Here is a 13,479-nt window from a genome sequence, read left to right as displayed (position 1 = left end):
TGTTCTTCACTTTATTCGCTCTTTTGGCTGCCACTACTGTTGTCACATGTAAGAGTGCTTTGGACGGAAGCAGTGGTTGCACTATTCACAAATCAACATGCTACATAATCGAGCCGCAGTCTCACATTACATGTCAAAAGTTATCCTGAGCATCAAAAAAAAAAAAAATGTTTAACATTGCAAATAACAAAAAATGTGAATGTCTCAAGCTATGAAAACTATTGGGGGAAAAATCCACACGTCAAATGTTTAAATAATCAAACACAAGCAAAACAATATGCAGCCCTGCTATATTCAATCAAATATGCAGCATTTCAGCACTAGGATTCAAATTAAAAATCTATAGTTTTAAGCATGCAAGCAATACTCTTGCACACATATCTTTCAGCATGCTTCTACTCCTGTGTGGGAAGGCACTTTCTTCAGTCTCAGGTGGAGACGGTTTATCTGGAGTTGTAGTCTGGTGAATACAAGTGCAATGTTGGGCTTCCCTTCATGTCTGAAGACATGCTGCTGTTGAAGGGGCTTTCAGTCAGCTTTGCTACACCTGCAGAAACAGCAGCATTTACAAATGACTGTAGAAGTCATGTAAAGATATTACTATTTCTAAACCCCAGAAGAAATAATGATGCTATAGCATGTGATGCATGTTGTCATTTCTATTTGTGTGTGGCACACTTCTGAGGAAGTGCATCTGAAATCAGCTTTTCCCCACAAAGGTCACAGTTTGAGCAGCATATTTCTCAATTCAGTGCTGATCCAGTGGACAGAAAACCCACAGATGTGTGTAAGTACAGTAAAGTGCTGTGAGGGCATCTGCATACAAATAAAAAGGCTGTTTCTGGTGATCTACCTTTAAGCCTTCTAAGGACCAAAAAAGGTTACGCTAATATACTAATTTAGTTTTTGCTGCAATTAATAATAAATGATATGATGGCTTTAACTCAATAAACATTCATTCATAAACATTCATTAGCTTCCTTTGACACACAAAGACCAATTTAGTATCCATCCAAAAATAAAAAGATCAGTTGTTACTTGTGTTGTATTTATTTCAGTTATATCGGATTTTGTTCTTGCAGAAAACATGTACCAACAGAAAGCGGAGTCTTCTGGATGAACGCTGGATGATTGACAGGATCTCTCGGGGAAAACAGACAGAAAAGAAAGATATATTCTGATAATGAACTGTAGGAACAATCACTGTCTGAAAACCAATTATCCATGATACTGAAAAGTGTTGGGCAGGATGTGGACATGTTTACTAATGATGACAACAGCAGTGGCTGCCAAAAGGGTGAATAAAGTGAAGAACATCACTTGAAAGGAGTCAATAAACTGCTGAAGAATACTGGGCCTGTCCGCTCCATCTACAATATGTGCTGAAAGAAAAGTGAAGCAGCATGGGTCAGTATTTATGAGCTACTGTAGTAATTACATGTAGTTACAGTAATTAATATTACTCAGTTCTTAAATGTATAAATACACTGTAACAAGTACACCTTAAAATAAACTATGTGTACTTACAGTGTACTTACCCAAGAAATTCCTGGGAAGTTTAAGGTAGTTACATGAGTTAGGTTTAGATTTAGGTGCAGGTTCAGGGATAGTACCAGTTATAATTTTAAAAGGGGAAAATTTCACAGCATAGAAACAGACATAGACTGTATTCTAAAAGCATTTTTTGGTTGCACTTTATTTTACAGTACGCGTACTAACATGTACTTATAGTGTACTTACAGTGTATTTATCTAAGAAAGTTCTGGTAATACAAGGTAAGTACATGGGGTAGGGTTAGGTTTAGGGGTAGGTTCAGGGTTAGTACCTAGTTATTACATAGTTATTGTAATTACTATAATAAGTACATAGTATGTACATGAGGAACAGGACTGTAAAATAAAGTGCTACCCATTTTTTAAATGAAAGTTTCAACACTCAGTTTAGAGTGTTAAATTAGAATGCAAGTAGTTCAACCATTATGAAGTTGATAAAGCATCTAGTAAAATTCTAGGACATTTTCAAGAACACAAACATATTTCTGTTGCCAAAAGAGGCTCTATTTTCTGACGATCTTAGAATCACACAAAAGGAGGGCATGGGGGTGGGTGGCTGTAGACTGTGATGCGCTTGACTGGAAGAGTCAGGCCCCTGGGTGGAAGTTCTCTGGCTGGAGGTAATAATGTGGCTGCAGTCTCATTATAAGTCCAGTGCAGCATTATAAATGTGAGCCAGAGCTGTGGCTAGAGCGGATGCTCTGTGAGTGATAATTGCAGAGCACATGTGGAGCACTGTGTGGAGAGATAAAAGTGCCTTGAGCTACTTTTCCTGTAGTCCCTCATTCAAACAGGCTTATGGAGCCATAGCATGAGACCACATGTTCATGGCACTGGACTCACTATAAAAGCATTATGTTTTTAATATAGAAGAACTGTGTAAAAGTGTGTTCCCCATGGGGAGGAAAATTCTAAATGTCATCAGAGAGAATGTATGATTTCACTGAAAACAATTCTTCAGCTAAACAAAATTTAGCTGTGAATAGTAGTTTAACACTTTAATTAAAATTTTTCTCTAACACTAAAAACAGACAGACCTTATTTTTCCCAGTGAAAGTAGTCTGGTCTGGTTTATGGTTTCATTCGCTTTTGAGCTATTTTTAGGTGTACAAAACAGCTTGTTTTGCTGCTTGATATTGCAAAATTGATTTTATTTTAATGTATTATCTTAAAGGGTTAGTTCACCCAGATAGCAAAATTATTTAATTAATAACTTACCCTCATGTTGTTCCAAACCCGTAAGACCTCCATTTATCTTTGGAACACAGTTTAAGATATTTTAGATTTAGTCCGAGAGCTCTCAGTCCCTCCATTGAAGCTGTGTGTACGGTATACTGTCCATGTCCAGAAAGGTAAGAAAAACATCATCAAAGTAGTCCATGTGACATCCGAGGGTCAGTTAGAATTTTTTGAAGCATCGAAAATACATTTTGGTCCAAAAATAGAAAAAACGACGACTTTATTCAGCATTGTCTTCTCTTCCGTGTCTATTGTGTGAGAGAGTTCGAAACAAAGCAGTCTGGATATCCGGTTCGCGGACGAATCATTCACTTCACCAAATCGAACTGAATCGTTTTGAAAGGTTCGCATCTCTAATACGCATTAATCCACAAATGACTTAAGCTGTTAACTTTTTTAATGTGGCTGACACTCCCTCTGAGTTCAAGCAAACCAATATCCCGGAGTAATGCATGCACTCAAACAGTACACTGACTCAACTGCTGTGAAGAGAAAACTGAAGATGAACACTGAGCCGAGCCACATAAACTTTGAGCGTGGATGTCCATGCAAATTGACAACACCTTTCAAATCAGAAGTTTGAGGGTCTTTGCCGTGGTTTAGACACCAAGCGGAGAAAAAAAAGACCACTTTAAGGCATAGAGGTGTCTCATAGACAGGGCTCGAGCCTCCAGATTGTGTTTAGAACTTGCTCTGGGAAGCTTTGGGCCGAGGGTGCCATATTGTCCTATTCGAATGAGAGAAGAGATTCTGTCTCAGTGGAACAGGCCAAGAGGCTGCTTTCACCAGCTCTGATAGTCATGGCTGGCTCTTTCAGAGGGGGGCCACCAGGAGAACCTATTTTTGTTCCCTTATTTACCTGATTACCTGTGGGATCAGAGCAATCAGGGGAAAAGCATAAAGGAGGATGGGCCAATCGTGGGCCAATGCATTCTTGGTTTTTGAGAAATAAATTGGGCAGTGAGAACTGACGTCTGAGGCAAAGAGGTCCACCTCAGCCTTGCCGAAGATCTCCCAGATTCTCTGAACTGTCTGTGGATGGAGTGCCCACTCCCCTAAGGGGCAATGCTCCATGATAACATGTCCACTCCTTGTTTCAATTTGCCTGGTATATGTGGTGCTCTCAGCAAGCACGGGTTGAGCTTATTCCAAGAGGCACTCTACGAAAGTGAAGAAACGCTTAGAGGAGAGGCCTCCCTGGCAATTTACGTAGGAAACCACAGACATGTTGTCCACTCAGATTAGCACATGGCGTCCTTTTAGGACTGGCAGGAAGAACTGACAGGCCTGACATACCCCTAGCATCTCTAGACCGGCATCTCTTTCCACCTTCGACTAGTGTGGAAGATTTTTATTAATAAGATTTTAATCAATCAAGTATAATCAATGTGAATCTAGCCATTTTTGTTGCTAGTTGTTATTCCATTATAATCCTATAGGTTAAGTATAGAAAGAAATATGCCTACAGGGCCAAATTGTACACCAGATGAGAAACATGTGGTCAGACATAGAGACAGGGCCTTTGTCTATACCAAAGGAGGGGGCCTCTTCCCTCTAGGGAGGTTTTAAAATTGTAAACATAAAGAAAAGTTTGACTATTTGGAAACGCCCTGTATAGGGTATATAATGAGATGCCACCTAGCATTCGGGAGATCTTCTCAAACAGAATATCTCGGCTTTGTTTCTCTCTGAAATAAAGTCGATCTTCTGGAAACAAAACCCAGAGACTGTGTGATTCCTCAGATACATGGCAGACAAAAATACACTACACTAGTGGCCGAAAGTCAGTATGCCTTCGCACAGTGTCCCCCAACCTGAGTTCGAGGCATCTGAGTGTAGCACTGGCGATGCTACTGCCATGAGGCCCAGCATCCTCTGAAATGCTTTCAGAGGGCGAACAGAACATAAGGAGGTTGCCAGTCTCCGTATAGCTAGAGCTGGATCCGGCACGATTACAGCTCTCATTTGGGCTGATTTGAAAATTATTCCCAGGAACGATATTTGCTGGCTGGAGAACAACTGTAACGTATGACAGACACAGGATGTAAACGCAAGGCGTATTTATTGATAACAGCAAGAAGGTCTGAATAACGAGCACAAGCACAAGAGACACAGGCGGCGGACACAAGGCTGATGGTGGGTGACGCAGGGATTTCGGTGGACAGCTGGTGGTGGTGCTCGATCCAGTGACGATCCCTTGAATCCCGGTGAGTGAGAAATCCACGTGAAGTAGTTGTAATCCAGTGTTGCGTGACCAGGAACCAGGAATCCAGGAACGAACGACGAAGACAGGAAGACTAGGCAGGAACAAGGACACAGGAACAGCACGGGAGCACACCGAGGAGAAAACAACGATCTGACAACATGAAACACCAGTTACTGAACATATATAGGGACAAACAATTGAAACCATCTGGCGCTGCTGATCATCGCTGATCAGTGACCACGCCCACACACACACACAACAGCACGCAAGACAAAAGAGAGATAGTGAATACATGAACCATGACAGTACCCCCTCCCCTAAGAACGCCTCCTGGCGTTCCTTGGCGGACTTACCTGACGATTGTAATCATCGATAAGAGAGTGATCCAGAATGTCTCTAGCGGGAACCAAACTTCTCTCCTCCGGACCGTAACCCTCCCAGTCCACCAGGTACTGAAATCTGCGTCCCCTCCTTCTCGAGTCCAGAATACGATTAACCAAATAAGTAGGTTCCCCATCTACGAGACGCGGCGGGGGAGGAACCGGGACAGGCGGATTAATAGGTACCCAAAACACGGGCTTGATTTTGGAAACATGGAAGGCGGGGTGAATTCTCCTGTACGTAGGAGGAAGTTTGAGGCGGACTGTCACCGGACTAATGATCTTGGTGACAGGAAACGGGCCAATACATTTTGGGGCAAGTTTATTAGAGAAGGAGCGGAGAGGAATGTTCTTAGTAGAAAGCCACACTTTTTGACCAACGACGTATACGGGGGGCTTTGACCGGTGGCGATCGGCCTTGGCCTTGGTGCGAGCCCCCACTTGGAGAAGAGTCTCACGGGCTCTAGTCCAAGTGTGGTGACACCTCTGGACGAAGGCGTGAGCAGAGGGGACCGCGACTTCGGATTCCGTACTGGCAAAAACTGGTGGCTGGTAACCTAAACTACCCTCAAACGGAGTAAGGCCCGTAGCTGACACTGGTAACGAGTTATGGGCGTACTCCACCATAGAAAGTTGTTGGCTCCAAGAGGAAGGATTCTTGGAAACCAAACATCGCAATACTCTCTCCAAATCTTGGTTGGCTCTCTCTGATTGACCATTGCTTTGGGGGTGAAACCCCGAAGAGACTAACCGTTGCCCCCAATAATCTACAAATTGGACACAAATTGGGGACCCCTGTCGGAGACCACGTCCAACGGGAGGCCATGTAACCGAAAGACGTGATCTATGACAGTAACTGCTGTCTATTACTGTCTATTACTGAAGGTAATTTGGGCAAGGCAATAAAATGAGCCACCTTCGAGAACCGGTCCACGACCATCAAAACGACAGTCTTGCCCTGGGAGGGCGGGAGGGCGGTGACAAAATCTAGTGCGATGTGGGACCAGGGTCTCGAAGGGACTGACAGCGGTTGTAGTAACCCATCCGGGGGTCGGTTGGACGTCTTACCAGTGGCACAAACAGAGCAAGCCAAAACAAAATCACGGATATCACGAGCCATTAACGGCCACCAGAATCGTTGCTTAACCAAAAAACTGGTACGATTGACTCCTGGATGACAAGCTATACTGGAGCAATGAGCCCACTGAATGACTTCAGACCGATACTCCTCAGGCACGAATAACCGGTTCGGTGGGCAATCGGGCGGAGGCGTTACCCCTTCTAAGGCCTTCATGACCCTCGATTCGACCTCCCATCTGAGAGTGGAGACCACTAATGTCTCGGGTAAAATACACTCGGGAGTAGACGGGCGTTCGGAATGGTCAAAAATACGAGATAAGGAATCGGGTTTGATGTTTTTGGAACCCGGGCAGTACGAAAGAGAAAAATCAAAAAGACCGATAAAAAGTGCCCACCGTCTTTTAGCAGTTCTAATGTATTCTAGGTTCTTGTGATTGGTCCAAACGATAAAAGGTACCCCAGAACTTTCTAACCAGTGCCGCCATTCCTCCAGTGCTAACTTGACTGCCAACAACTCCCGGTTACCAATGTCATAATTACGTTCGGCAGGTGATAAACGATGAGAAAAAAATGCACAAGGGTGAACCTTATCGTCTGTGGCAGAACGTTGAGAAAGAACTGCTCCTACCCCCACCTCTGACGTGTCGACCTCCATCACGAACTGCCGTGATAGATCAGGGGCAACGAGGATGGGAGCCGAAACGAAGCGGCTCTTGAGTTTGTCAAATACAGCCTCCGCTGTTTCGGACCACCTGAACGTCGTTCTGGGGGAGGTCAAAGCGGTCAGAGGAGCGACTAGATGGCTGAATTTATGAATAAAACGTCGATAAAAATTGGCGAATCCCAGAAACCTCTGTAGGGCCTTACGAGAATCTGGACTTGGCCAATCTATCACAGCCTTAATCTTATCAGGATCCATACGCACTCCCTCAGACGAGACGATGTACCCTAAAAAGGGGACGAACTGTGCATGAAATACGCATTTCTCCGCCTTGACAAAAAGCCCATTCTCTAGCAACCTCAGAAGCACTTGTCTGACGTGCTGAACGTGTTCCTGGAGAGAAGAGGAAAAGATCAATATGTCATCCAGGTAAACATATATGAATTGATCGACCATATCTCTCAACACGTCATGGACGAGTGCCTGGAAGACCGCGGGCGAGTTGGAGAGCCCGAAGGGCATAACCAAGTATTCAAAGTGCCCTCTGGGGGTATTAAATGTGGTCTTCCATTCATCTCCCCTCCTTATGCGAACCAAATGATAAGCGTTTCGTAAATCCAATTTTGTAAAGATAGATGCTCCCTGCAATCGTTCGAAAGCTGAAGACATCAACGGTAAAGGATAAGTATTCTTTACCGTGATGTTGTTCAACCCTCGATAATCAATGCACGGTCGCAGAGACCCATCCTTCTTCCCCACAAAAAAGAACCCCGCCCCCGCTGGAGATGAGGAAGGTCTAATGAATTTGGATGCTAGAGAATCAGAAATATATTTCTCCATAGCCTCCCTTTCAGGAACAGAAGTGAATATAATTTGCCTTTAGGCGGAGACTTACCTGACAGTAAATCTATGGCACAGTCATAGGGACGATGCGGAGGAATAGAAGCAGCATGAGACTTACTGAACACTTCCTTCAGGTGGAGGTACTCCGCTGGCGCATTAGACAAATCCACTGCCTCCTTCTGAAACACAGACATAGAAACAGACGGACAGGCAGACACTAGACAAGACTCATGACACTTGTTATTCCAGGCCAGAATGGAATTGGATTGCCAGTCTATCTTGGGGTTGTGTAGGAGGAGCCAGGGGTGACCGAGGACTATGGGTGCAAGGGGAGAGTCAAGGATGTGGAAGGAGATGGTTTCAGAGTGGTTGCCTGATTTGATGAGGGTGATGTCTTCAGTGATGTGAGAGATGACCGGTAGTTTCTGTCCATTGAGGGTGTGAACCGTGATGTGGTGCGTGCGGGGTCTGAGGGGAATGTGAAGTCTGCGTGCAAGTGTACTGTCCATGAAATTACCCTCCGGCCCTGAGTCCAGTAGTGCTTGACAGTCGTGACTCTGTGCTGACCATCTTAGTCTTACCGGGAGGAGCGTAGATGATGATGAGGTCTTCTTGGTGGAGATCCCACCCGATAGTAGCCTCATACGTACTACCGGGTTTGGCATTTTACCGGACAGATGTAAGTGTGATGACCGGTCCCCCCGCAGTAGAGGCACAGGCCCAGGGACCTCCGCCTCTCCTTCTCCTCCCGGGAAAGCTGAGCTCGCCCTACCTACATGGGCTCGTGATCGTAGGAGGGGCTGGGCGCGTCCCCGCCGCTGACTCGCACATCTGTCTGGGCCTTGGGTGTGGAGCTGGGTAGGTTCCGTCGCTCCACTCGCGTCAGACGTGCATCCAGCCGCAAGGCTAGTTCGATGAGCCCATTAAGTGAAGTGGGAAGATCCAGGGCGTAGATCTCTTTCTGGACGAGGTCAGCCAGCCCATGCAGGAACATGTCCCACTGCGCCTCCTCGTTCCAATGACACTCCACCGCCAGAGTACGGAACTCGATGGAATAGTCCGAGACGGATCTTTCAATCTGACGTAACTCGGCGAGCATCCTCGCCGCCTCCCTCCCGGCCCTATCAAAGACCCGCCTCATCTCGGCGGAGAGTGTCTGGAACGAGGCGCAGCATGGATCTTGGTTCTCCCAAACCGCCATTCACCATAATGCCGCCCTCCCAGTGAGCAGGGTCAAAACAAAAGCCCCCTTGGCTCGTTCATTGGCGAAGGTTCTAGGTTGGAGAGAGAAATGCATATCGCATCGGGTTAAGAAAGCTCTACAAAAGTTAGGCTCACCCGAGTAGGACTCCGGAATGGGGAGACGTGGTTCCGGCTGGGAGGGGGCCTCCGGTGGTGTGGGAGGAACGGGCGGTGTGTGAGCGGCGCAGTGGGAACTCGTAGCAGCTGTAGTTGTTGGGTGAGCTCGGACACCTGCGCCACCAAAGCCTGAACCGCGCGGCCAGTGTCAATAAGATTCCTCTCCTGGGAGTCCATCCTCCGAGCACTGGCGCTGAGAAATTCTTCCAGGGTGGATGATTGGTTACTCGCTGCCTCCATTGTGTTTCAGATCGTTCTGTCAATGTCAATGTCACCTTTATTTATATAGCGCTTTAAACAAAATACATTGCGTCAAAGCAACTGAACAACATTCATTAGGAAAACAGTGTCAATAATGCAAAAATGATAGTTAAAGGCAGTTCATCATTGGATTCAGTTATGTCATCTCAGTTCAGTTAAATAGTGTCTGTGCATTTATTTGCAATCAAGTCAACGATATCGCTGTAGATGAAGTGTCCCCAACTAAGCAAGCCAGAGACGACCGCAGCAAGGAACCGAAACTCCATCGGTGACAGAAAAGTAGTTCAATTCCAGGCTGCAGCAAAGTCAGATTGTGCAGAAGAATCATCTGTTTCCTGTGGTCTTGTCCTGGTGCTCCTATGAGACAAGGACTTTACAGGGGATCTGTATCTGGGGCTCTAGTTGTCCTGGTCTCCGCTGTCTTTCAGGGATGTAGAGGTCCTTTCTAGGTGCTGATCCACCATCTGGTCTGGATACGTACTGGATCCGGGTGACTGCAGTGACCCTCTGATCTGGACACAGACTGGATCTGGTGGCTACGGTGACCTCGGAACAAGAGAGAAACAGACAAATATTAGCGTAGATGCCATTCTTCTAATGATGTAGCAAGTACATAGGTTGTTATGGGAAGTGTTTCCGGCTCCGGTTTACCTAATTAATGCAGCCTAAAAATCCTTTAACGGATTTGGATAATAAAAGCATATTAGTATGTTATGTGTATGCCAGGTTAAAGAGATGGGTCTTTAATCTAGATTAAAGGTTCTGTGACATTTCGATGGAGGACAGGAGGCAAATGCAAGTATAGGATATTTATTAAAGATGAGTAATGATGAGGAGATGCTGGTTGGTGACGCAGGGATCTCGACGGCATCACAGACAGGTGAGTAGGTGTTTGAGTGCGCTGGTGGAGGTGGTGGTGGTGAGAGATCCGTGATGATGACAGTAATCCTAGGTTGACCGAACAGGAACAAGACACGAAGCAGTAGAACTGGAGGACGAACAGACATAACCACGGAGGACCTCAAACAACGATCTGACGAACAAGAGACGAAAGACAGGGCATTAAGTAGGCTGGTGGAATGAGCTGTAGCTGCCGCTGATCAGATGATCAGTGGTAACACCCATATGAAACAATCAACATGACTTAACATGAGACGAGCAGGAGACGGTGCATTCATGAATCGTGACAATTTCTTTAAAAAAATAAAATAAAAAAACTAAACATGGATATTGAAAGTGCATTTGGTGTAAATGTCCAGAAGTCCCTTTGTGTGTTAAATCTTTCTGGGACTATTCCTGATGAAGACTTAGTGGCATCCTTCGCTACTTATGGAAACGTAATTAAGGTTGTGCGGGTGGGTAAACCAGATAGAGCTGGTCATACCAAAGCAATTATTGAGTTTGATTCTGATCAGCCTATAAGTATTCTTAAACCAGATTTCCCTTGCTATGTACCGAGTGTAGCCGATGCTACAGTAACATGGCTAGTTGACAGTGTAAATGTCTTGACAAAGAAAACTTACCAGTCCTTGAATCAAGCAGTTCTTGCTCAGACTAACGAATCAGGTGCAGATACAGACTCAATTAGCTCTGACACAGACGGTAGTCAAACCCCCCTCATTAAAAGAAAGACAACAAGATCAGGCCAGAGACATGGCTCAGTGCAAGGAACTCCCACTGCAGCAGTTGTTCGACCTAAAGTGCCAAAAGCTACACCTGTACAGAAGCCTGTTACTTGCATCTCCTCTGATGTGTTGAACCCATCTGAAATACAAAGAATTTAGTTGAACATGTGATCAAGAATGACACTTCAGCAGCTTCATCCATTCAAGGGTCAAAATGGCTGAAATATTTCTCAGGTCGCATTCCAAGACCACCAGGTGAGGCAGACTTCGAGACATGGTGTTCACATGTCCAGTTAATGTTTCAAGATCGTCTGCCAACTAACACACAGCACAGGAAAATTCTGGAAAGTCTCCTTCCACCAGCATCAGACATTGTCAAACAGCTGGGTCTTTGTGCTTCTCCACAGGAATATGTCGATCTTATTGACTCTCCCTATGGTCTTGTGGAGGATGGGGATGAGATATTCACTAAATTTATCAACCCTTATCAGAACTCTGGTGAGAAAGCCTCAGATTTCCTTCAAAGATTGCAAATTCTCCTGAGTTCTGCTGTGAAAAGAAATGGGCTGAAGAAAGCAGATTCTAACCGACAGTTACTCAAGCAGTTTACTCGAGGCTGTTGGCATCAGTCACTGCTTCTGCTGTTGCAGCTAGAGTCAAAATCAGACAAACCTGAATTTTCTCAGCTTTTGCTCCAGATTAGAACTGAAGAAGACAGACGAGCTGCGAAGCTTGAAAGATTACAGCGTCACTTGGGTAGTCCCAGGGCAAAACCCTTCTTGAATGTTCATATGGTAAATGAAGCATCCTTACCCTATGATTCAAATGCAGCCATTCTCACTGCTTACCAGGCTGAAACTGAGGATCTGAGAAGACAGGTTGCTTAGTTGAAAATGCAGCTGAATGCTAAAGAGTTGAAGGAGCAGAGAGCAGAAGCGAAGAAGACTAAGAAAGGAAATGAGCACACAGTGAAAGTGGAAGTTCAGGCATATCAAACAATGCCGAAGCCCCAGCCAAAAGCTTGGTTTTGTTTCAAGTGCAGTGGTGATGGCCATATAGCCAGACAGTGTGTGAATCCCCCCAACAAAGATGTTGTGGATCAGAAATACAAGGAGTTAAAGGCTAAGCAAAATGATTGGAAACTGAAGTATGAACCACATTTAAACTAGAAAGGGTCTCGATAGAGGGACATATTGACACTCAAGATGATCTGTTGGTCCATAGTCCCAATTTGAATCAAAGGTCTTGAAATGTCATATGTGAAACTCATACACCGATACAGACTTTCTCAAAAGTTCCCCCAAATGGGTTGGTGGGGCCCCGGTGTACTGCTTTACTTGTTATTGACGGGACCCCTTGTGAATGCCTTCTTGATTCTGGTTCGCAAGTGACTACGGTGTCAGAATCTTTCTACAATTCATACTTGCAGTCACATTCAATTTTATCACTTGGCGACTTACTTGAAATTGAAGGTGCTGGAGGGCAAGTAGTGCCCTATTTGGGATATCTTCAGTTCCATATTGAGTTCACAGAAGAAATGGCTGGGAGAACAGCAGAAGTCCATACGTTAGCTCTGGTGGTTCCAGACTGTAAAACCTCGCCGTCTCCCTCCCGGCCCTATCAAAGACCCGCCTCATCTCGGCGGAGAGTGTCTGGAACGAGGCGCAGCATGGATCTTGGTTCTCCCACACCGCCGTTCCCCATAATGCCGCCCTCCCAGTGAGCATATTGAGTTCCCAGAAGAAATTGCTGGGAGAACAGCAGAAGTCCATATGTTAGCTCTGGTGGTTTCAGACTGTAAAACCAACAGTGAAATTCCAGTTTTAGTTGGTACAAATACTCTGGATGCATTGTACAAAGTTTGCACTGAAGGTCTTGAGGGTCAGCGTGGAAATCCCCAGAGCCATGTATATGCAGCTCTTGTAAAGGAACTGAGTAACCGACATAAAATAGAGATGAGGAACGGGAGGATTGCTAATGTGAAGCTCCAAGGTAAAGTGATGTTTCCCTACCTACAGGGAACACATATTCTTGTTGAGCCCTTTTCCCATTCCAATTTACCAAGTGGGCTTCTGTTCTGTAACTATGTTCTCACTTGCCCAGCCAGGACTTCATTCAAGGTTCCGGTTCTCGTGCAAAACTGCACAGATCATGACATTACAGTGCTATCAAAGAAGATCATAGCTGAGCTTTCAGTGCCTCTTTTTGTCTTTCCAATCCTACACAAACTGTAACAAAAGATTATCAGCTTGCAATGCCTTGTGCAGGAGTT

The sequence above is a fragment of the Carassius carassius genome, chromosome 37, assembly GCF_963082965.1.
Source record: "Carassius carassius chromosome 37, fCarCar2.1, whole genome shotgun sequence".
Taxonomy (NCBI): Eukaryota; Metazoa; Chordata; class Actinopteri; order Cypriniformes; family Cyprinidae; genus Carassius; species Carassius carassius.
The sequence above is the reverse complement of the archived record's forward strand: the minus strand, read 5'-3'. Positions refer to the sequence as shown.